At 40.2% G+C, this 24795-nt stretch overlaps 1 protein-coding gene and 1 pseudogene across 3 annotated transcripts in view; both read right to left on the bottom strand.

The window, feature by feature from the left end:
• Positions 1-24795, bottom strand: part of ATP8A2 (ATPase phospholipid transporting 8A2) — a 693132-nt gene that overhangs the window by 279252 nt on the left and 389085 nt on the right. The window lies entirely within an intron of this gene.
• On the bottom strand, positions 22005-23858 carry LOC102501332 (T-complex protein 1 subunit delta pseudogene; annotated as a pseudogene).

The following is a 24795-nucleotide window of genomic DNA, read 5'->3' as shown; positions in this document are numbered from 1 at the left end:
GGAAGCAAGTTGCGAGGTTCAGGACTCGAACCATGGTCGGCCACGTGGGAATCCAGCACCTTTAACCACCATACCACCTGCCACCCCAACAGGGAAAATAACATGGATGTTAAAGAATTCTTGAAATAAAATTAATATGGAATTACGCAAAGGTTTCATTCCTACAGGATGTAGATCCACCTTGCCTAAATTTTCTAAGCACCTAAGACACACTTTCCTCTAAATATGTCAGAGTTAACTAACGCAGCTTTCCTGTACATAACCATTCATACTTTAAACAGAATCAGTCTGCTAATTCTATGACATTCTTCTCCTTCAATTATAATAAAATATTAACACCTTTAATTTTTATGAGTTCAGCATGGAATGTTTAGCAAAACTTCAACACTTCAAAAATGTGCCATGAAGAGTAATGAACTTGCATTAAAACAGCTAATAGGACCTGGGAGATTTTGCCCATAAACATTCATGTCATTAAATAAATAGCTTGAGTTCTCCAAAATTCAAAAATAGAGTAGAAAATAGAACCTAAGTAATAACACAATCTATCCATCCGATTACTGAAAAAATGTGCATACAAGTTTAACTTAATAGTCTAGATAGTTGGGGATGAAATAGTTTCCTTCAAGTCCAATTAATTAAGGCAAAGCTTTATTTGGATTAAAGATTCTCTTAAACTTGTCATTTACTGGTACCAGGTACCACTTACATGCAAACTTTAAAATAGCCAAACACATTTTTAAATAAAAAAGGGACTGATTAACATAGAAGAACTCAACAGTGCACAATACATTTGACTATAACAGGAACTAAACTGTTGATGGTTATAATATCTATATTTGATAAGTAATAAAACTGAAAAAAGTAAAGTAAAATTAATGACTAAAATAGATTTTTCAACAGAGTTATTTTGTTTACCTTGCATGGTGATGAGTTTTTATTGTTATTTTGGTACCTTTGAAACCCAACTCATGCAAATTATAAACTACCTAATATCCATCAAAGACTAAAGAAGGACATTTGTGAAACCCTACTAAGGTGCATCACCATTTTGAAAAGCACTTTATAGTATTTATTGTGACCAGCAGATGGTATAATGGTTACATTGCTGGACTCCCAAGTAGCCGATTGCAGTTCAAGTCCTGAACCTGGCGGCTTAAAACTCATGCCAAGAATGTGCTTGCGTCCCTAAAATCTCAAGAGGAGAATGAAGGAGAAGGGACTGTGGCATGGCCATTCCCCTGGGGGGGGTGTAATTTCTTGCTTTCTGTCTCTTTATCTCTCTCTATCCAGTGAACAAACACGCCCTATAGCAAAAATCTCTCAAAAAATAGTATTTATCATACAGGAAGAACTATTTGTACAAAAAAGAAATGAGCATTCTCTTTAAGTTTATTTATTTCCTTCATGAAAGAGGGTGAGGGACAGGCAGGTACCCTACCAACTTCACATAGTGATCCTCCCCCAGCTTTGCTGCCACCATGGTCAGAGGGGTGGAGGGGTGGGTAGGAGAAGCATCCCAGTCATGTGCAGGGAGCCCCTGAACATGAACTGGAACCCTCCTACGTGCCTGTAGTATCCCACAGACTCACAGGGCTTGTGCGGCCACTTCAGAGTCAGAATCGTATATCCTTGACAGTAAGAGGGATTGCGATAGTCTAGGATTCCGTGTGATATGCTTTCCTCCAATTTTCTAATGTTTATGGCCACAGCTCACTTTTGTTCCTATGGATTTTCTCTCTTTTTTTGTGTGTGATTATTTTGTTTTTCATATGCATACCAGCTACCACTTCTGGTCACCTTTCTCCTAACTCTTTCATTATAGCATCTACTCATAAACATTTATCAATTAAAATATGATATTTTTCTGATTATAAAATTAGAATAGCCCTATAGGACATTTAATAAATGTATAAAGCATGCAGAAAACAGTCATCTGTAAATCTACTAGCCAATATAGGTACATTAATGTATGTTAATATAGTCTTTTCATCTGTCTAGCCTTTTTAAAATGTATCCATATTTGCATAGCTGAGTCCACATGGTATAAAAATTGTTATTATATTTACTTTAACAAAACATTTTCTTGGTCATTAAAAAATGTTCAATATTCATACTTTCAAATATAAATTTCTAGGGGTGCCAGTAGTGGCAAATAAAGTACTTACTACACACATTACTCTTCACCCCAAAAAGGAGGACTCTGACACAAGCTAAGGCCAAGGGCATAGCTCAGTCCATGGGCCACAGTTTTGGGGTCAGAAGTGAACCTGTGAGCAGCTCTTGTATCTGTAACTACATTTTAGTGGTTTCCTTTTTATATCTTTTTTGGTTTAATCCTTAAAAAAAAAGATCACTCTAGTTCTCTTTTATTCCTGCAGTTGGTGTGGTAACAATGCTCTGGGCCTCCTTCCACTAAGAAGAAAGAAAAAGTCTCTTGTTTGGGCGTCCACATGAGGATCAGGGTGGTGGGGCAGGTAACTGGAGTCCTGAAGCCTCCAGGATGGGTCAGCCACCCCAGGCTGCACTGGTGGGGCTGGTGGGGCTAGATCTACATTTCCATAGGAGGTCTATTGTGGTTTTACCTGGAAACGTCAGGTCATAATCACACCAAAGGGCCCAGGCTGTATGTGGAGAGTTGTGGAAGGACTCACAATCCTTGGCAGCCATTAAGAACTTTCCAGATAAAAATTCATATAGCTTTCTCCTCTACATAAAACTTATCTTATACATGAATTTTACAGCCTTTTTTTCCCTCCCTGACTGGGTTCCATGCCATTTAAAATCTTAACTGCTTAAAAGGAATCAAGCTGAGGGTTCCAGCAGCAAGGCTGACGTGTAGCACAACGACCGTTTCAAACGAGTAGAAAGAACTGCATACGTTTGGGCCAATGCTGAAAATGTGAGACAGTCCCTTAGGAAGCCAGGCCTGTTCTCTCCTCTCGGAAAATAGCTTATGGTTAGGTCCATGCCTAATTTCATCCTCTGTGGAACCAGCTTGGGTATTCCTTACATGAAAAGGGATTTAATATCTGTCCCCCTCTCTTTTCTGAATTCCGGTCCTCATGGCGCCTACACAGCAGATGGTCCCAAATGTTCCTAGGTAGAAAACAACAACCACAGTCTTCTTACTGAACGATTTTCAGTGCTTTTAGTAAAATTTGGTCTCAACCATAAAATTTAGCCTTAATTCTGATAAAGCATTCTTTTTCTTTTTAAAGAATTATTGAATTTATTACTATTATTCAGTTTGCTATAGGGCACATGTGCTTACGAGAGACAGAGAGAGGAAGTGAGAAAGCATGCCATCAGGTCAAGGGCTCGAACCACGGTCAGTCATGTGGGAGTCCAGTGCCTTAACAACGATGCCACCTGATGGCCACTAATGCATTCTTCTTAACAAACCAAAATCTTATGAAGTGATCCTAGTTTTAAAAACAGATACATTAGAGAAAAAGTGTCCTGTGAATTGCAGATTTTAGTTTGATCTCATAAATAAATGTAAAGAATTGCCCTATCAACCAAGGTTTGCTAAGTTCCCCCCCCCCAGGACTGATAACAAATAATGAAATGCGATAAAGAATTTGAGAAAAATTCTAGACTATTTAAATTTGTTTCTATCTTCGACCAATGAGTTTGGAGATAAATCTCGTTATTATTTATCAACAGTTATATTCTAGTGGATAATATGATGCATTTCAGCAAACACTGAATTTCCTTTTTATTTTGTAAGATACTTGTTAATAATTACTAATTAGGTTGACTCTAGCTATAATTTGAAGAGGAAAAAGAAATCCTTAAGATTGACACATGGAATAGCAATTTTTCTCCCTACCTATTATTATATTTCTGAGAAAAACTCACTTAAAAAAATCATTCATTCCCACTAAAAATATACATCTAAAGCAATCTATGTCAATGTGCTGACAATCTGTCATCCTAAAGAAATCCCTTCAGCTGTCACAGGGTGGATATGGGAACGAAATGGACTAAATATGCTAAATGCGGGCGCAGAAGGCCTTTGCATGTGAGAATCGTGGTTCGTGCTTTACTATAATATATTCATATTGAAAGGTTAAAAACATATATAGAAACACGAGTATTTTAAGTATTATCTCCTTACAACTAAAAAATAATGAGGAATGTGACGCTTTGATGGCCCAGAGGTACAAAGAAAATTCCCTGCCCAACACCCTGGAAATATCAAATCTCCCAGGAGTGAGAAAACAGAGTGGGAGAATATTCTTTACTGCTGCTCACATATGCATACACATGTATAATGTACATGTATAACTTTTCCAGGCTTATGTTGTATTGAAGGAGATTAAGTTTTACTTTTTCCAAATATTCTCCCAGTTTATAAGGCATAGAACCAATATCCTGATCACAACTCTATTATTGGAGGAATTACTTTATTCAACTTTACATATTTATTTATTTTAATTTTATTAGAGAGAGACAGAGTGAGAGAGAGGGAAAGGGAAAGTGAGAAAGCAAGCTGCCAGGTCCGGGACTTGAACCATGGTCAGCCATGAGGGAGTCCAGCACCCTTAAACACCATGCCACCTGTGGCCCCAACCCTATTATTTGAATCACAAATAGCCATGGATAAATGGATCACTCTCATCAGGCTTAACCACCAAGATTATGAACAAGGGGCCTGTACTTGTGCATAGTTGGAAAAAACTCATGAAACCCATTAAAATGATTCCAAGAAAGAGCAGGGGTTATGAGAGAAAGAGAACGTGGGTGCATGACTGTGAGTGGGGGTGTGTGTACAGGAGAGGTAAAGGAGTGGAGGAGAAGGAACGAGTAGAGAAGACAGAGAAGTTCAATATAAATGAAAGACTTTTTAAATGTTTTTTTTTTTGAAGAGGTTTTTGCTATAGGGCGCGTGCACTTGCCAGATAGACAGAGAGAGACAGAGATACAGAAAGCGAGAAATCACCCCCCAGGGGGGATGGCCATGCCGCAATCCCTTCTCCTCCATTCTCCTCTCGGGATCTTGGGCACACACGCACACGTGCCCGGTGTGAGCTTAAGGCACCAGGTCTAGGACTCGAACCGCGGTCGACTATGTGGGAGTCCAGCGACATAGCCATTATGCTAACTGTTGGTCCCTAAATTAAAGACTTTTCTACCAGATGGGATGCGTGGCCTGACTCAAATACTAACAAGCAATTACAGAAATAGTATTTGCTTCTTATTTATTTTTAGACATAACCATGTTTTTTTTTTAAATCGCCCCGTTTATTGGGTTGTCAGAGAAGCCATGATGCATTTATGCACAGAAAACATAGAAAAAATACATGGTGACTTTTCTGACAATCAACTGTATACAGTTCTGACTTTTGACAACTGCACATACTTGGGTAAGTATCTTAATCGAGATATAGAATAGTTCCAACAACCCCCAAAATTCCTAGTGTTCCTTTGTAATCACCTTCTTATTACACCTGTGGCTCTCGAAACCACTGATCTGGTGCTTTTTAAATTTATGTATATATATGTATGTATGTGTTTATTTATTTAATATCCCCATAAGTTTTATCTTTTTCGGAATGTCAAATCAACGCAATCACACATTTATATAAAATCATATAAAAGTATGTCTTTTTGGGTCTGAATTATTGTGCTTATCACAAAGCATTTGCCCCCAAAGGATTCTGTTATGTGTCTCAACAGGCTGACCCTTTTTGGAGCTGAGCAGTGGTCACTCACTGGATGACATGCAGTTTGCTTATCCGTCTCTGAGATGAGAGATAAACGGGTTCTTTCCAGATTCTGGCAATTAGAAATAGAGCCACCATAAAGCTTCCTTTGGGCACTAGTTTTTTGGTGAACTTGTTTTCATTTCTCTTTCTTTATTACCTAGATGAGGGATTTCTAGATAATACGGTAACTATATACTCAGCTGTATGAGAAAATCCAACTGTTTACTAAGGTGCATGTACCACTGGCCTAGTGACCAACTGCTGCCAACCTCTCTCGTGGAGAAGAAATGCCAGAAACCCACATACTCGCTTTTCCTAGAACCACTCTTCCATGGGAGGCAGGGCTCATAACCTGATGGTTAAAGCACCTGAATCCCAAATGGCTGACCCCACACTTCGAGTCTGGATCTGGTGGTTTGAGAAACACACTGGGCACGTGTGTATATGCGTACCCCAAATCCTGAAATGAGGGAAAGATGGAGAAGGATTGCAGTGTGAGCATCCCTCCATGCGGGGGGGGGGGGTGTACTTTCTCCCCTCCCCTCTCTCTGTCTCTATCTGGTGAATGGATGGACCTGCTGACAAAGTGCTTTGTTCATTTGTTTGTTTTGTTTTTTAAAGAAGCAACAATAAGCTACATTCTGGTCACTGCTATTTGTTAGTAGAAAGACAGAAGTGAGTTTTCCCTGACTCTTATTGCTATTCCTGTCGCTGAGTACATTTCTTTTTACTTCTCTCTTTTTTTCTCTCTTTTAAATGTTTATGTTTTTGCTCTAGGGCACATGTGCTGGCTGGAGAGACATAGAAAGGGAGGTGAGAAATCACCCCCTCATGGGGGATAGCCATGTGGCAATCCCTTCTTGTCCATTCTCCTCTGGGATTTTGGGCATGCACTCACAAGGGCCTGGTGTGATTTTCAAGCTGTTGAGCCTGAGACTCAAACTGTAGTTGTCCATCTGGAAGTCCTAGTGCCTTAACCCTCATGCCACCTGCTGGCCCTGCTGAGTGCATTTGAAATCTATAAAGCTTAGGTGCATTTTGTGCACATTGACTTTTTTTTATTATGGGGGGGGCAATTGCAAAAGCAACCTATTCAAAGGATCCATTTAGTAACCATCTATTTGCAGAAATGAAGCCAAAAATCATTGTGTTCATTGATACACCGGAGCCCAGATAGCTTTAATTAATAACTTTTTAGAACAATGTTTGGAAATCTCTCTATTTGTATCTACAACTAAAGCAGAAACACTCCATGTTAAGTACCAAGAAAAGGAAATAACATAAAGATCACCTTTGAGTGGTAAAAGCTGTTAACCAAAAACTTCAAGTAGGCAGTGCACTAATATCAAATACTGATTATGATCTTGGTACATTTACTATACAATTCAAGTATAAAAGCTTTGGATTGGCGGCCAGTATTTGGCATGGTGGTTAAGGTGCTGGACTCCTACATGGTGAACCGAGGTTTGAGTCCAGGACCTGGCACCTTGTGCGTGCACATTCAAAATCCCATGAGGAGAGTAGAGGAGAAGGGATTGTGGTGTGGCCATCCCTTATTGGAGGTGACTTCTAATTTTCCCTCTGTCTGTCTCTGTTTCTCTTTCTCTCTCTTCGGCAAGAGCATGTACCCCATGGCAAAAAAAAAAAAAAAATTAAAATTAAAATCTTTTGATTTTCAGCCCAGCTGTTATAGTGCACACTGGTAGATGCTGCCACTCAACCTGTCTTTCTTCTGGCCACCAACTGACCTGTTCACCATTCATTTCCCTGAGCTGCCGATTCTTCATGACTCATCCCTGCCATCCATCAATACTGATCTGAAGGGTTCTCAATAAACATCTTCTATGCTAAATTCCGTCTTATAGTCTCCTTCTGTAGGAACCCAAACTGCAGTGGGTGGTTTAAGGTGACTCCAACTTTTTATTACAATAATAAAATAAATCATTTAGAAGTTGCTTCTAACTCACATCATTGACAATGAGCTAACTACCCCAAAATATAAAAAAATTCCTAAAATTAAAAAAAAAGGGAGAGAAAATGAATAGATAAAAAACAAGAAATATACTGGTGGCTTTCACCGTTTTCTGTTAAATAGTAAAGGAATTTTTCACAATATTGCCTCACTTGTGGTGAACACAAGTATCTTAAGTTGTCAACAAAATTTTTCTTCCAATAAAGATTAAAAAAAACAAGACCACTAAGTCTCCCCTGACAAAAGCTAACAGCATATATTAGAAGAGGGAACTTCAAAGAGTTAGCGGAAAACTGGAATTAAAATACAAGTTTATTTTGGCTCAAAAATCTTTTGAAATCCATGTGTAGGTTTTTCACAATACATATTTTCCATGAACTTTCTAAAAGCCTCTCATATTTCTTTACAGGTATACACACACACACACACAGACCTACACGTATGCCCACACACACACACACACACACACACACACACACACACAGACCTACATGTATGCCCCCCACACACACAAGCTTACACCTACATGTGTATATACACATGCACAATATAAAAATAAAATATGGACAGCCATGGCATTAAAAGTAGTGTGCATTGGCACCAGCAGGTGGCATGGTGGTTAAGGTGCTGGACTCTGACATGGCTGACTATGGTTTGAGTCCTGGGCCCGGGCAGCTTGAAAATCATGCTAGATGTGCGTATGTGTGATCCCAAAATCCTGAGAGGAGAATGAAGGAGAGAGCATGGCAGGACATCCTCCCTGGGGCGTGGCTTCTCACTTTCCCTTTCTCTATCCCGCTCTGTCTCTCCAGTGAGCGCACACACCCTATGCCAAAACGAACGAAGGTTGCGTGCACCAGGATTTGGCCTAGTTTAGCTGAATCAACATTTTATCTCTTTGTGTCCTAATACATAATGTAGAAATGATCGGGCAAATTTTTATAAAGTATTTGGGACAGCCTGACTTCATAGATAGTCTGTGTGGTATGTGGTCTTGACACTTATTCTGAAGAGTTCTAGGAACTCAGATAAGTAGACATTTTCCAGAGTAATGAAACCAGGTGTGTCAAGTTGTCACTATGTCACGGCCACCGGGAAGAGACACACATTCTTATGCAGGCAGTGGGGACAGTTTTAAATATTAACAGAGACTGGAAGTCACAGGCAGACCTTGGTGTTGAGTGCTGCTGTGAGATCCAGGAGTTTCTCAGTAGGGTCCCAACGGAGCGTAGCACAGACCCATTAAAGAGGTGGTCGTTTCTCCAAGGACTGTCAGAAAGGCAGTGAGCACTTCCATAAATCAGTAGAGACTGGCCAAGCATATATTATTTACTGATTGCTAATTTCCTCATTGCTTTGAAGCAAATTAATGAAATCAGCAAAAGATGCAGTTCTGGCCCTCGAGTGAATTTATGATCTAGTGAGAAAGATTAACAAATACTTCCGAAGTGTTTCATGGAAGCAGTCCACTTTACCAGGTTGCTTGTAAGAAGTTCAGAGAAATGAAGAGATTAAGGGCAAGAAGGTTAGGGAGGAAATTCAGGGAGGCCAAGACACTTGACCTGCGCCTTGAACAACACAGCCGTTAACACAGAAGCACAGCAAAGGTTCAATGAGACATACCCAAACAACCAATTGCCTGCCGAAAGTGTTTTCTGTGTCTGTGGCTAAGCACTGCACGTCAGTTGCATATCATTGTCAAAAATGGCTGTCAAGGGACTAAGCAGTACTATTTTGTTGCTGTTAGGATAATGCACTTTTACACGGGGTCCCACTGTGCTGTGATTCTCTTCACTCCATCTCTCAGGAGCTGGGGCCACCGGTGCGTCCTACTATGCCTAGGTTTTAGGGTGGGCGAAGAATCAAACCCTGGCCTCCCGCACAGCCTCAGCAAGTTGTGCAGCAGAATCTGCCAGTGTGTGCCACCCCAGCTGGGCCAAAAATCAAAAGTCCTTGTGCTTGAATTTTATAGTAAATGTACCTAGATCACAATCGGTTTCTGATATTAGTGCACTGCTTACATGAGGTTTTTGATTAGCAGCTTTCATAGTTCAAAGGTGTTGATGATTTTATTTCCTTTTCTGATACTTAACATTGAGTGTATGAACTTTAGTCACAGACACAAACAGAGAGAAGTCCAGAAATTGCCCTAAAAACATTCATTTGGGTTCTGGTATATCAGTTAACACAAACAATGATTTTTTGACCTCATTTCTGCAAATAGATGGTAGCTAGCTTGGTTCTTTGGGTAGGCTGCTTTTGTAATCCTCCCCCTACAATGAAAACATCAGCATGTACAAACTGCATCTAGATGTCATAGATTTCAAGAACAGCAATAGGGTTTAGGAAAACTTATTTCTATCTTCCTATTAACAAATGGCAGTGGTCAGGATGTTACTGTTACTTTTTTTTTTTTTTTTGAGAGTTTTTTGCTATAGGGTGCGTGCGCTCGCCAGACAGATAGAGAGAGACAGAGAGGTAGAAAGCGAGAAATCACTCCCTGGGGGGGATGGCCACGCCGCAATCCCTTCTCCTCCATTCTCCTCTCAGGATCTTGGGCACGCATGCACACAGTTTATTTAAGCCACTGGGTCCAGGAATTGAACCGCATTCGACTATATGGGAGTCAAGTGACATAGCCATTACGCTGCTGGTCCCTAGTTACTTCTTTTCAAATTTTTTTCAGAGGGTATGTACATTCACCAGACAGAGAAAGAGAGTAGGAAGAGGAGAACAGATTTCCCATGCGAAATGCTCACACCACTATCCTCCTCCATTTTTTCCTCCTTTCAGGATTTTGGGCTCATGTGCTTAGTGTGTTTCTAAAGCTGCTAGGTCCAGGACTCAAACTATGGGGTCAGCCATGTGGGATCCAGCTGCCTCAGCCACTAGAGCTGGCCACCAACAGAAGAATATTTCTAGGAAAACCCAAGCATATGGGCTCCTGGCATTTCTTCCTCATAAGAAAGGCTGGCAGGAGTTGGTTACCAGGCCAATTTCCCCATTCACCACTACCATCTTGCTTTGTCATTGTCAATGTTATTCTAGTCAAACTATACTTAAGTTTTTCCTTGAACTATACTGTTACGTGAGGCCTAGTAAGTTCCTGGTCCCTGGTTCTCAGTTCTCTGGGATTGGGCTTCTACAATTCCCAATCATGGGAACTCAAGGCAGAGACACAGAGGCTTGGTCAACAGTGTGATAGAATCAGAGGCCCTTAGGGAGAAGTTCTTGCTTGATGTTTTCCTCATGTAACCAAAATGAGGGAGATGGGGACCCAGAAAGGAACAGGAGGACACAGATGTCTCTTTATCCTCCTTTCTTCTAGGCTGACTTACTTGGTTCAGAAAGTGCAAGTATAACTACACTACAAATATCTAAAATTATGTCCTTTGCTGCGTGAAATGAAAATGGATATTCATGTGGTTTAATACATAATTGGTGGTTGCCAGAGACTGAGGATGGGGGTAGGGTCTTGACTACAAAGGAGCATTTGATTTAAAAAGCAAATCTGTGGGAAGGTTAACTGGAAGAATCTATGAATCATTCATACACTGTATAGATGACTCTCCTTTGGGAAAATTCTGGACTTCCTAACAAGTAAATGCTTTGTCAAAAATATGCTATACTATAAAATATTTGACAGACATTTCTCCAAAGAAGATACAGAGATGGCAAATAAGCCCATAAAAAGATGCTCAATAGGGAAATAAAACAGATATTTAACCAATTTTAAGTATTTACCACATGAAATAAAAACCTACATTATACTAAAACCTAAAAAAAAAAAAAAGACTGTGTATAGAAACATTATTCATAACAGCCAAAAGCAGGAAATGGTTCAAATGTCCTTCAACAGGGTGAGTGGAAAAACAAATTTTGGTACATCTATACAATGGAATACTACTCAGCAATACATTAGCAAATGATGCTGGAAAAATTGTGTATCCAGAAAAATGAAACTGGATCCCTATCTCTCACCATTAACAAAAATCAACTCAAAATGGATCAAAGATTTAAACCTAAAACCTCAAACTATAAAACTACTAGTAGATAATGCAGGAGAAATTCTTGAGATATTAGAGTAGGCAAAGACTTCTTAAATAAGACCCACAAGCACAGGTAATAATCCCCAAAACATTCAAGTGGGACTACATCAGGTTAAAAATTTTCTGCTCAGCAGAAGAAACAATAATTAGAGTGAATTGGCAACCCTCAGAATGGGAGAATATATTTGTAAACTATGCCTCAGACAAGGGACCAATAACCAGAATATATAGAAAACTCAAGCAGCTTAACAGAGGGAAAAAAAAAGATCAGCCCAATTTAAAGGTGGGCAAATGAGCTGAACAGATAACTTTCTAAGAAGACATATGAAAAGCTAAAAAGCATATGAAAAGCTGCTCAACATCCCTCAACAATAACATCAGAAGAGAGATGCAAATGAAAACGAGATACCACCTAACCCCAATCAGAATAGCTAAGAATAAAAAATTTTTAAATGGTAAGTGTTGGTGAGACTGTGGTGAAAAGGGAACTCTCCTACACTGTTGGTGGGAATATAATTAGTACAACCACTATAGAGAACAATATGGAGGTTCCTCAAAGACCTACAAATAGAACTGACATATGATCCAACAATTCCACTCCTGGGTATCTATCCAAAGGTTAGGAATACACTCAGTTGGAAAAGTATTTGTGCATCCATGTTTATTGCAGCATTATTCATGATTGCCAAGACATGTAACAAACCCAAATGTCCACAAAAAGATGAATGGATTGAAAAAGTGTGGCTAATATACACTTCAGAGTACTATTATTCCATAAAAAACAATGAAACCCTGACATTTGATAGAAAGTGGATGAATATGGAAGATTTACTGCTAAGCATAGCAAGACAGACTATGAAAGAGAGGCATTATATATCTCCATTCAATATATACCAAATGTCTATACTCTGTGGCAGGAAAATGAAAGATTGGGAGATATAAAAGCAAGGAGAACAATTATGGATACTAGAGACAGTGTGGGAGAAAGGTGAGAGGAAGGGAATCGAGGGAAAAAAGAAACGAAACATTTAAGGGTCACAAAAACGGAAAATTATCTGTTGCTATTAATGTGTTTGATGATATATTTAACTGGACTAATATACATTGTAGTCATGATGGGAAAATTCATTTTGCATGTTGTAATGATATTTAGTGATTGAATGTATAAAAATAATATATATATATATAATTTATATAATATATATAAAAGGATAAATGACTGATACTACAACATGAATGAATCTCAAATAAATATGCTGGTGAAAGAAGTTAGAATAAGAAGGCCATGTACAGTATAGTTCCATTAATGTGACAGTCTGAGAAAAGCAAAACTATAGGGTCATAAAACAGACCGGTCTTGCCCAGGACTGAGTGTGGAACTTGAGGCTAACCAAAAACGAGGGATATGGGGTGCTAGTGCTATTCTGTATCTGAACACAGAGACAATAACAATGTGGTACTTATCTCAAGACTGGACAACTGGGTGCTAAAATGGGCTAATTTTAGTGTACATAAATAATGCCTTACAAAAAAGAACACACTTAAAATAAAAGGGTTTTGAATGTCCCAACACAAAGTAAGAATGAACGGTAGAGACAATGAGTAGACTAATCATCCTGATTTAGTCATCGCACATTGTATTCATGTAGCTAAAAACCATAATGTACCCTCATAAATATGTACAGCTGTTATATGTTGGTGGAAAAAAAAAAAGAGGAAAGAAAAGGAAGAAGGAAGGTCTGGACAGTCTTTGGGATCCTAAAGGTGGGGATCAGGACAGGGATCCCATGACTGAATCCTCATGAGCTTATAAGGAAGGAGAAGGAGACCAGAACAGAGCCTCGTGGATTCAGAAACCTGCTTTCTGAATCATCTTGTGATTTAGCCAGAAGGCCCTCACAAGATGTGGCCCCTGGTCCACTGTGAGTTGTATAAATACTCTATTCTCTTTTTAAAAAGTGGCATATCATTTTTGAATGTATTGATAAATACCTTCAAAAGAATAAGTGAAATCTGTATGGGAGGTTAAGAAGGAGGTAACGTCTTCAGATGAATACTTACACTATGAAAAAGCAACTTCCTAATTGGCAAGAGACTGACAAAAATATTAACAAAATAATATGTGGCTTAAAAAACACTAATAAACTTCAACCTGTAACCTCTAGATAAGAGAGGCCAATCTTGTCATCAATATTTTACTGGCATTCTCTGGAGGTAAAAGAAGCGTTTAATAGGAAGAATCTACTTCGCCTCCCTTCAGTGTATAAAACCAGGCAAGCCTATGAATCACTCCTATTCTTGAGCCTTCTTTAAATAGTCCACTTGATCTGCCACGACATTGGAATTGAGAAGCGAAGGGCATTCCAAACTCCCAAGACATCAGCTGGAAAGCTAATGCAGTGGCACAAATGAGTTGTCAGAATTCAGTGGAGATTATTTACCACTTAAAAGTACAGCTATTTGCTAGAAGAGAGTCGAGCTTTCTGATGTGATACTTATAAATAGAGGCACTCTTAATTAAAGGTCAAAGGTAACAAACTTCTAGGTTCCAGAAAAAGAAAGATACATTGCATTATCATAAATCACTGCAATTTACTTGCCTATATAAGAGTGTTTTAAAACTTTGGGACAAAATCTGCATTTGGCTCCTACGTCAGGCTGATCAATTTAAAGAAAAGGAGCAGAAGCGAAGGTATCCTGTCCTGATCCTCTGGGAGCAAATATATAATTTGTTAAACTGAGCTGATCATTTCCAACCCTGGAGTGATGCATTCCAAACTTGGCCTCCTTCTCATGATCTTCTCCTTTGTCTGCTGTAGAAAGTGCTTTTTCTGTCATCATACTGGCTCTTCTATAGTCTATAGCTCAAGTGACCATTTGCCAAAAAAAGTTTTCTATCTATTTCTTCCTTGATAAGTGAAAGGAGAGCCAGGTATCCCCAACAGGGTCTCCACAATGAGATTTGCAATTCCAATCAACCTGGATCATGGGCCACAGTGCATGATCTTGGGTTTGCATTCTAGGGCTTCATATGTGCATCCCTTTGTTTTACTGCTGTGCGACTACCTGCCCCTGCAGCGTCCACTCTTGATCTTGGGCCTTCTCTGATCCTCCATCAAATATCACTGAAATTCACTTGCTCAGAATGGTGCTATTTGGGAGCACAGAGATAAGACAGACATGGATAGACGGGCATGGCCAGTGAATTTATGCTCAGATAATGTCCTCTAATTAATTTTGAAAATGAAAGGAAGTCTGATTTAAGATGTTTAAGGCAATTAGGTCTCTACTGGCAGAAGAAAAAAATACAGGGGTACAAGACAAACTGAAATGGCAAGACAAATTGGTAGGGAAAAAACTAACTGGGAAAGTCAACTTCACAAAAATGAGAATATATGTGAGAACTTTAGCCAAAGTATGTGTTTAAGGAATGCAATCAAAATTATTATTTATTACCTCAAAAGATTAAGTTAAACATAATATAATATACATTTATTATACATTCTTCTAGTATTTGGAGGGTATAGCTCTCTATAGGAAAATTACACCATGAAAGATTTAAGTTAGATCAGAGAAAAGAAAGACAAATATTAGGTTGCCAAAGAAGTCATGACATATTATTGCATAGAAAAAATCACATCCGGACTTCTCCAGCAACCCAAGAGTATGCTGTTTAAGTCATCTCTAATATTCCAAATAAGAATAAAGCAAAACAACGAATAGATTCTTTTTTTTTTTCTCTTTTTTTTAATAAGAGAGAGAGAGAGCACATGCATGTGTAAGAAAGAAGTATCTTTGACAAGGTCCCACTATACTTCAACCCCTTTTCCCAGCCCTCAGGCTCCTGGGAGCCTGGCATACCTTCAAGCCTGGGGTTGGTCATCTGGCTACCAGCCCTGCAGGCCACTTGTGTTACTGTGGCACCACAGTGTCCAGGCCACAAATCAACCAGTAAATTCTCAATGGATAATCTGTTCATGGAGCACTGTGTACTGGAACCACAGGGGGCAAAGTAGTAAAGAAATGGCCTGCCTTTAGGGAAGTCATATAGAAATAACATTAACCCTTATGAGCAGTCAGTTCTAAACTAGGCAGGTGCTCTATCTTTAAGGATGGGAAACAAGTTGGACTGTGTGAGCATTTATGCACAAGGCGAAGTGAGCCGGATTCCCATACTGCTTTTACTCATTCCTGTCTCAGTAACAGGTGGGGAAGGAGAACAGGCACCCCAGGGAAGGCCCAGCTCTAGTGGATGGCTGACCTCTCAAAGTTCACGTCATGTCAGGACTGTAAGTTCTTCCCACTGACTTTTGGTACTTGTGCTTTTTAAATTATTTTATTCCAAGGAGATTTAATCATGGTATGGCTTCAAAGATTCAATTTTATAACTATCAATGCCTAAATACATTTTTAAAAAATACTAGATCTTGGAACCAGTAGTTAGCGTAATGGCTATGTCACTGGATTCCCATGTAGTCGACCGCAGTTTGAGTCCCGGACCTGGTGGCTTAAACTCATGCTGGGTGTGTGTGCGTGTGTGCCCAGGATCCTGAGAGGAGAATGGAGGAGAAGGGACTGTGGCGTGGCCATCCCCCCTGGGGGGTGATTTCTCAATTTCTGTCTCTCTGTCTCTCTCTCTGTCTTTCTGCTGAGTGCACGTGCCCTATAGCAAAAACCTCTCAAAAAAAAAAAATCTAGATCTTTATAATGATCTTTTTTAGGCAGGGCAGCTATAAAAACATCATAATCACATGTAAACCACAGTAAGAGTTGACTTTATAAAGTTCAAAGTGATTGTGTATCTTACAGGAGAATCCCTCCAGATTGTTCAATTTCTCTGACTTTTAACCTTCCTACCCTATCCACTCACCCCTCTCCATCTTTTGCCATAAACACCCAGCTCTGTCAACTAGCCTAACCAAATGGCCACTGAGGGAGCATTCCTAAGCACACGTCTAACTAGTTCTGCAGCCCTCTTCCAATTGAAACGCAAAACCCCAGGGCACTGCCCTTCTTCCCTGCTAGTTACTGAGGGCAAGGTCTCAGCTAACTTCTGACATTTATCGTGGCACCGGAATACACAGAGAGCGTGGAATGGGAAAGACAGGTGCTGGCCTCTCTTCGGCATACTGATCTGACCCTCTCCTCCCTGATTAGCTTCTACTCATTTGCAGGTCTTAACTCATTCCATCTTGGGACACTGAGGCCCCAGTCCCTGTAAATAACACTTGGTAAGAGTTCTCACTGCAACCTCTCTTCCTCTAAGTCAGAAGGTGACATGCTGAGTTATTACTGAGGAACGTCATACCCATGTTTCCTAATAATTCCAAAGGCAGGGACTCTGTCCTGTTTAATCTTATCTGCCAACTCGAGAATGCTTGACTGGAAGAATGAAGTTGCATGAGGTAGGAAAGTAGAACAAAATATTTCTATGTCTAGCTAATTCTCATTTTTCCAATTGCTTAATGGAGAGACTAACTATTGGGTCGTCAGGAAAGACATGATGTCTTTTTCTATGCAAAAATACATCATGATTTTTTGGAGGACCCGATACTATTTCTACCAACATACTCAAATTATAATTATTACTTAAGAGTCACCAGCACAAAATAGGAACTTCCCAGATCACAAACTCTACCTGGGAGAGTCTGCAGATGGGGTGTATATACCATCAGGCAGCAGGCCTGTGTATACCATCAGCAGAGCCCCTACATGGTACTTACCTCTCTCCACCCCCATTTGTGGGGGACTTTGCTTGTGGGGAGTTTGTCCAGATACCCCAGCTCTTAGCATTCTCTCTGCCATGTATTGGGCTGTTGGAAAAGTCATGCCATATTTATTTGTCTGTTTTTCTATGCAAAAATGCATCATGACTTTTCCAATAACCCAATGGTAGGTAGTCAATACCTGATTAAAGCTTTTAATAGAAAATGAATGATTACACGCTTAATGAAGCCATGGCCTTTACAGAAAGGTCTGCATGATTTTTAAGCTTTTCAATTCACCTTTTACCCAACAATATGCTAACATCAAGCTCCTTACTGCCTGTCCTGCCCCTTGAATGAAGAATCTACCTGAATAAACACCCAGCTACCTCCACCAAGGCAGATGCACAGGCCAAAAGAGGAACGCTCAGCTAGCAGGGATATTGCCTTTACCATAGTGAGAGTTCTTATGTGTTAAGAATGAAATACATTAAAAAGAAAAACAAAATAAAAAACCAAAACCATTGGATTTAAGTCATACATTATTCCAAGAGGGAGAAAACTCACTGGGTAAATTGTTGGTCATAGTTTATAAAATATCTATTTGCTATCAAATCCACCATTTCCATTGAAATTTATCTCAAAGCCAGAGATCTCTTTCACCGTTGACAGCGCAGCCTGGGTTACTATCAGGAAACAGCAGTTTGGAAGAGGGCTGACCGAGACCTTTTCTAGGCATCTCTGGACACTGACATATTTAATTAAGACTCTCCAACCAAGAAGCTAGTCATACAGCAAATAAAAGATGGAGGGGGGCAATTCATACATAATGATTTTAAATAATAATAACCTAAAACCTGAAAATCGAAGGAAAAAAAATCACTCCTTCCAATAGAACAGAAAAACTAAAGCTGTAAAACCACTCAGAAAATATGTATATGTCTTCAAAATCCAACCTGCTTATCTACTGAGAATTTTTTGGATGAAGATGGCAATTTATATATGAACCATTATTTATTTAATTTTTAAATCTGAAGACACAGAAAATAAAATCCTGGTAACCCACTTCTCCTGTCCTTTCTCCTCTTCTTCTACTGGGACTTCGGGCATGCAGGCGCACGTGCCCAGTGTGATTTTCAAGCTAACAGGTCTGAGGCGCAAATTGTGGCTAGCCACTGGAAGTCCAGTCCTTAACCACTAAAGCCCCTGCTGGCCACCTGTTGATTATATTTCAACTGGTCTCCAAATCACTATGGCACTCAATGACAGTATCTCTAGACGTCAATACTAAGTATGCATCCTGTTTCCTGGCCTTTGTTCCGTACCAGTTTAATGACCTCAAGGAAACACAAAAATTTCTTATATGTGTTGCCTAACGTAAGTATACACTTCAAGTAGTATGTAATTCCCATTCTTTCACATCAATAGTCTACATGTTTTATGATTAATCTCTATATTAGGAACCACCAACTAACGCCATAATGATTTCAAAGTCTCATGGAATATATTCTCTATGTTATACCAAAGCTTATAAGGGATCCATTTCACAAATTCTTGAAATACAGGTTACATTCAAGCAACGGCCCTATTATTATTATTATTATTATTTTTGGAGAGATTTTTGCTATAGGGCGTGTGCGCTCGCCAGAAAGACAGAGAGAGACAGAGAGACAGAAAGCGAGAAATCACCCCCTGGGGGGGGATGGCCACACCACAATCCCTTCTCCTCCATTCGCCTCTCAGGATCCTGGGCATGCACACACAGGCGCCCAGCGTGAGTTTAAGCCTCTGGGTCCGGGACTCGAACCATTGTCGACTACATGGGAGTCCAGCGACATAGCCATTATGCTAACTGCTGGTTCCATGGTCCTATTATTTTTCTTCTTTCTTAAGGTTTATTTCTTTACTTCTTCCATAAATGAGACAGAGAGAGAGACTGAGAGAATGAGAGAAAGAGAAAGACAGCACCTTTCATAGTTCTAATACTGGGATCCATGCCCCTCCCCAACCTTTAGACAGCTGCAGATGGTGGACAAGTGTGTGCCCAGCATTCTCAGGAGGGTCTCCAGACACCCCCCGTGGCTCAGTCTTACAGGACATGGTGTTTTGACATGGTAACACTGTCTGGCCTCAACATTATATTACTTTCCTATTTTAATTTCAACATTACTTTTTTTTTTTTTAATCTAGTCCAAATAACCCATTCTAGGGGTTCAGAAAGCGCGCGGAAAAGCACACACTTAGTGAATGCTTAAAATGCTGATGCTGCTGCACTCTGAAACTACTCTAGGGAATTCTGAATAACTAACTCCTGGTTTGTCAGCTAGTATAGAGACTTTAAAGAACTTACTGTCCCCTTCTCTTTAGGAGATACTACAGCGAGTTCACGTTAAGACTTCGAAAACTTACAGGAATCCTCCCCTAACCTCCTCACTCCAAATCTTTGCATTTAAGGCAAATCCCTCCCATTGTCAAAATCAAGGCATTTTTCAAAATCAGTCTTTGCTTTCATCTTACAAATTATATGGGAAGGGAGTTACATAATGGTCACAACCTAGGCCCCAGGTTTAAAACTACGAAATGACATTGAAGTTCTCGGCTCACCATCCACCCTACATACTGATGGACACATTTTCTGAAATCACTTTTACCATGTAACTTGCCTATTCCAAAATGAAAAAATGTCTCCTAGATCCTAAGGGCCAAAAAGTCCTACCCAGATCTTCAGATCAGCTTCCTTGGCCACTGCATACCCTGGCCAGCCCTAGCTCCTTGACTTTCTTAATATTCAAAACAAAAGTTTATTTATTTAATTTATCCATGAGTGAGACAGACAGACACCCATGACAGGGTCCTCATGCTGTGACCCACCCCCAGACTCAGGAAGCCCTAGATACGTGCACGCATGTGCCTGGTGCACCCAGGGAGGTCTCTGCACATGAATCCAGAAACTTCCCATGTGGGTCAGCCTCATTCCTTGCAGTACTGCTGCACCACCGTGGAGCCCTCCCCCCACGGGCCCTCCACCGCGGGGCCCTCCACCGCGGGGCCCTCCACTGCAGCCTTTGCTACTTTCATTCCCATTGCCACCCCTCAGCATAGACACACAGTAGGTGCACCCTACCATGGCTGACTGACAAGAATCCCATCCCCCCCGCCCCCTCCCACAACGTTATGATGCTCTGGGTATTCTAACCCACACTGGGTTCTCCCTTCTCAGGAGTATGTGCGAATGGCCACGAATATGAGCATTTCATTACTATAATACAAACCAGAACTACATGTAAAATTGTTTTTTTTCAAACCTCAAAGAAGCTCCCCAAAGCATGAGGTCTGTTTTTACAGATTTTTATCTCCCTCATGTTGAAAAAGGAGCAAAGTACTTGAGATATTTTCTTCTTCTTTTTAGCATTTAAAAAATTGTGGCAAAGGGGCCAGCAGATGCTGTAGTAGTTATGTCACTGGACTCCCACATGGCTGACCACAGTTCGAGTCCCGGACCTAGTGACTTGAAACTCACGCCAGGTACATGTGCACGTGTGCCCAAGATCCTGGGAGGAGACTGGAGGAAAAGGGATTATGGCTTGGCCATTCCCCCAGGGGTTGATTTCTCATTTCCCTTTCACTGCCTCCATCTCTCCCTCCCGTGAGCACACGTGTCTTAAAGCAAAAAACTCTAAAAAAGAAATAAATTGTGGCAAAATATACACAACACAAAGTCTATCATCTTAAACGCTTTTCAGTGTAAGTTCACACTTGCATCATGGGCCAGCTCACCCATGCTGCTCTGCAGCCATTGCTGCCATCCACCAACAGAGTTCTTGGTGACATTCTTGCCATTGTCTGGGGTAAGCTGAAAAAATCGCCTGTTTGTGTCTAAAGATAAAAGTCCAGTTTTATTTAGTAGAACAGTACACTTTACAAGTGTGCATGGTGCTACATGTTAATTGTACTTCAAAACAGCTGATTAAGAACAAAGAAAGGGGGGCTGCCATGGCAGGTGAGGCTGGTGACTACTTGTCCCCAAATCACGGTAGGGTAGATGAATGGAGAAGGAGGTCAGAATTTCATCAGACGACATGGAGGATTCTTGCGGAACAGAGTAGTGACATATGTTCATTCATTCATTGTCCTTGTTCTTGGGTCCCTCTGTTTCAGAGGCTGGGTCAGTCACTGGAACTCATCAGATGTATGTTTCAGAAATCTTATCGTGGCTACATTAGAGATGGCAAAGGAAGTGAAATTGGTGGTTTCCAAAATCAGCCAGGTAAAAAGTACAAAATTAAGGCAGTAGCTGAGGGCCTAAAGGCAAAGGTTCAGCTCTACCTATTAACAGAGATACTACAAAATCACAGATTCCATCATTGTCTTTTTAAAATTTATTTCATTTTATTATTATTTTGCCTTTAGAAACCAGATGTCTAATATTTTCATCAATTCACTCAAAACAACTTTAAGTGTGTGCCAAGAGGAAACAATCTTCCAAACAACATGGAACATCAAGATGATCTTCTCTCACTCCAGCCATCATACTGTTGGCCATAACAGAGTCCATCAGCCAGTGTCACCCAGAATATTCATTGTTAATCGCATAAATTTTCAGAATGCTCTAGACAGTTTCCGTTGCTAGGGTGAGAGCTCTGACCGAAACCAACAGAGAGGAGACAACCAGTTCTTTCAAAATGTTGAAATATCACACCTTCAAACAGTGATGCCTGTAGTTTTTTCTTTGTGAGCATGCCGGTTTCTTAGTTCTGTGACTGTAGAATTCAGACGCAGGCCAACATTTCCGGCTGGTAGATGGAATGTCCTCCAAAGCATCTGCAAAAGCAGGACACAGGAGGATTCCACGCGACTCAGTGCTCGTGAATATTCAGTTGATTGTATGGCCGACTCTATTTCTGGAGCACCACCTCCTGTAATAAGAGCTCTTTTCTGCACTAAACAGTGAGTAACACATAGGGCATCATGAATGGAGTGGTCAGTTCCTTCAATCATCAGTTAGAAATTCCAACCACTGTAACTGTTTTCCAGGGCTTGCACAGCCTGTAAGCTTCAGCAGTTTACCATAATCTTCTGGACTGACCTCCCCAGCTCACTCAGCAGAACCCAGCATGTCCGTGGTGAACTGGTCAATATGAGCAACTGGCTTGGTTCCAACTATCTTACAAATGAATTCAAAGTCTTCTCTTTCAATGTCCTTAATCTTCGCTAAGCTCAGAAAATGTAATGCAAGGTCACTGAGAGCATCTCTTAGAATGGACTTCTGTATAAGAAGAACACTACATCCTGTTTTTTAAATGCACTTCACTAAATTTAAAATATAGACTCTCTCTCCTCGCAGTACTCTGCCCATCTGGGCACAATAAAAAACTACTATTTAGTTATCCAGATCTGTTTTGGGAGCAGATAAGCAAAACTGAATAAGCCTTACCTTAGTCTTCTCAACTATGGTTATACCAGAATGTGTCACTTTTTGAATGAGAACCAGCCCTTCCAGCAACTCACAGCCATCAATTGTCCCACCACACTTAACTATTTAAATATCTCTAAGATATTAATGCACTTTCATCACTGCATCGAGTTCAATGAAGTGATTGCACTATTTAATAGCTCCTCTGTCACTCAGTTCCACAGATTGAGACATGTCTGTCAAGATTTCAGTTCCCTTTTCCAAAGTCTTCTGGAATGAATCAGAAACTATGGTTAGATGAATCTCTTTCTTTCTTTCTTTCTTTCTTTCTTTCTTTCTTTCTTTTCCTTTTTTTTTTTTTGAAAGTTTTTTGTTTGTTTGTTTTTGTTTGTTTGTTTGTTTTGCTGTAGGGTACTTGTGCTCATTGGGGATATAGAGACAGGAAGTACAAATCACCCCCTAGAGGAGATGGTCACACTGCAATCCTTTCTCCGCTATCCTCTTGGGATTTGGGGCAGGCACACACACATGCCTGGCATGAGTTTTAAATGCAGGGACTGGGACCCAAACTGCAATCGACTACTTGGGAATCCAGTGACACAACCATTATACCATCTGCTGGTCCTGGATGAATCCCCTTCTGAAGATGTTTAGTACAGAAATCTGTAAGAGAGAGCCAGCAATAATGACCACTGATGTGGTGCCATCTCATGCTTCTGTATCTTGAACCTTAGACAGCTCCACCAGCACTCTGGCTACGGGATGTAACAGTTGCATTTGTTTCAGAATGGTAGCTCCACCACGGGTAATGGTCACAGCACCCTTTCCATCTTGAATCATTTTATTCAGTCTTTTGGGTCCAAGGCTTGTTCTAATAGCATCAGCAATCACTCTGGACATGGATACATTGCTGACATGGATCTGGGTGGGCTTGTTGTGGTCCTGAAAGGTGCCTTTCCAGTGGCTGCCTTCAGCTCCAACTGGTACCTCAATGCAGGGTGCCATGTTCTCAGGCACAGTAAATATGGCTGGGTCTGTGTGGTCTCAGGAAGGATGGATGGACTGGTCTGCCACAGGCTAACAGTACAAGTCTACCAGTTTCACAAACCTTCCAGAAAGCAACGCTGACACCAGGTGTAGATAGAGGCAGTAAAGCTTGTTCCTTTTTTTTCTTTTTAATTGCTTGAATCAATCATTACTTTGGCCAGAGTAAAATTTTTTAAAAGAATTATTATTTATTTAATTGTATTTATTTATTTGCATATTTTAATTTGACCAGAGAGAAAGAAAGAGAGAGGGGAAAACAAGCCACCAGGTCCAGGACTCAAACTGTGGTTGGCCATGTGGGAGTCCAACGCTTTAACCACCACACCACCTGCTGGTCCCGACCAGAGTAAATTTTAAGCAACACAATTAACAAACTTTAAGTAAGAGTTGTCAGCAACACAGAAACTGCTGTACAAATAGAAATACACAGATTGAGTATGTGTTATGTTCAAGGCACCATGGTGAAAATGGCTCAATTAAATCAATATAATTGGGTAGAATTTTATGGCCTGCATCAAAGAGAAGCTGATATTCCATAAAATTTTGTCCAAGAGAAACTGGAAATGAGTATAATGTGCACCGATGCAGGAAATTGCCCAGTAGATTGTAGGAAGTCACACAGTGAAATGCCATACGTAGTACCTATAAGTAGTCAGGGGAACGGTCTCCAAAATACACTGGTAAGTGAAACATGAACTACAGGATGTATTGCACAGCATGAAGGTATTCATCCAAAAACACCAATTTGTTTGTATACATAAATATCAAGTACAGAGAAAAAGCTCATGACAGAAAATATGCTAGGGAGGGTAGGGATGGGAGTAAAGGAACTTTGCATTCCATATAGCAATGAGAATACATCCATTGTATCTTCTGTAAAAAAAAAAAAAAAAAA

This window comes from Tupaia chinensis, unplaced genomic scaffold (assembly GCF_000334495.1).
Source record: "Tupaia chinensis unplaced genomic scaffold, TupChi_1.0 Scaffold000634_1, whole genome shotgun sequence".
Lineage (NCBI taxonomy): Eukaryota > Metazoa > Chordata > Mammalia > Scandentia > Tupaiidae > Tupaia > Tupaia belangeri.
Note: the sequence above shows the minus strand (reverse complement) of the source record. Positions and strands in the feature narration are given on the sequence as shown.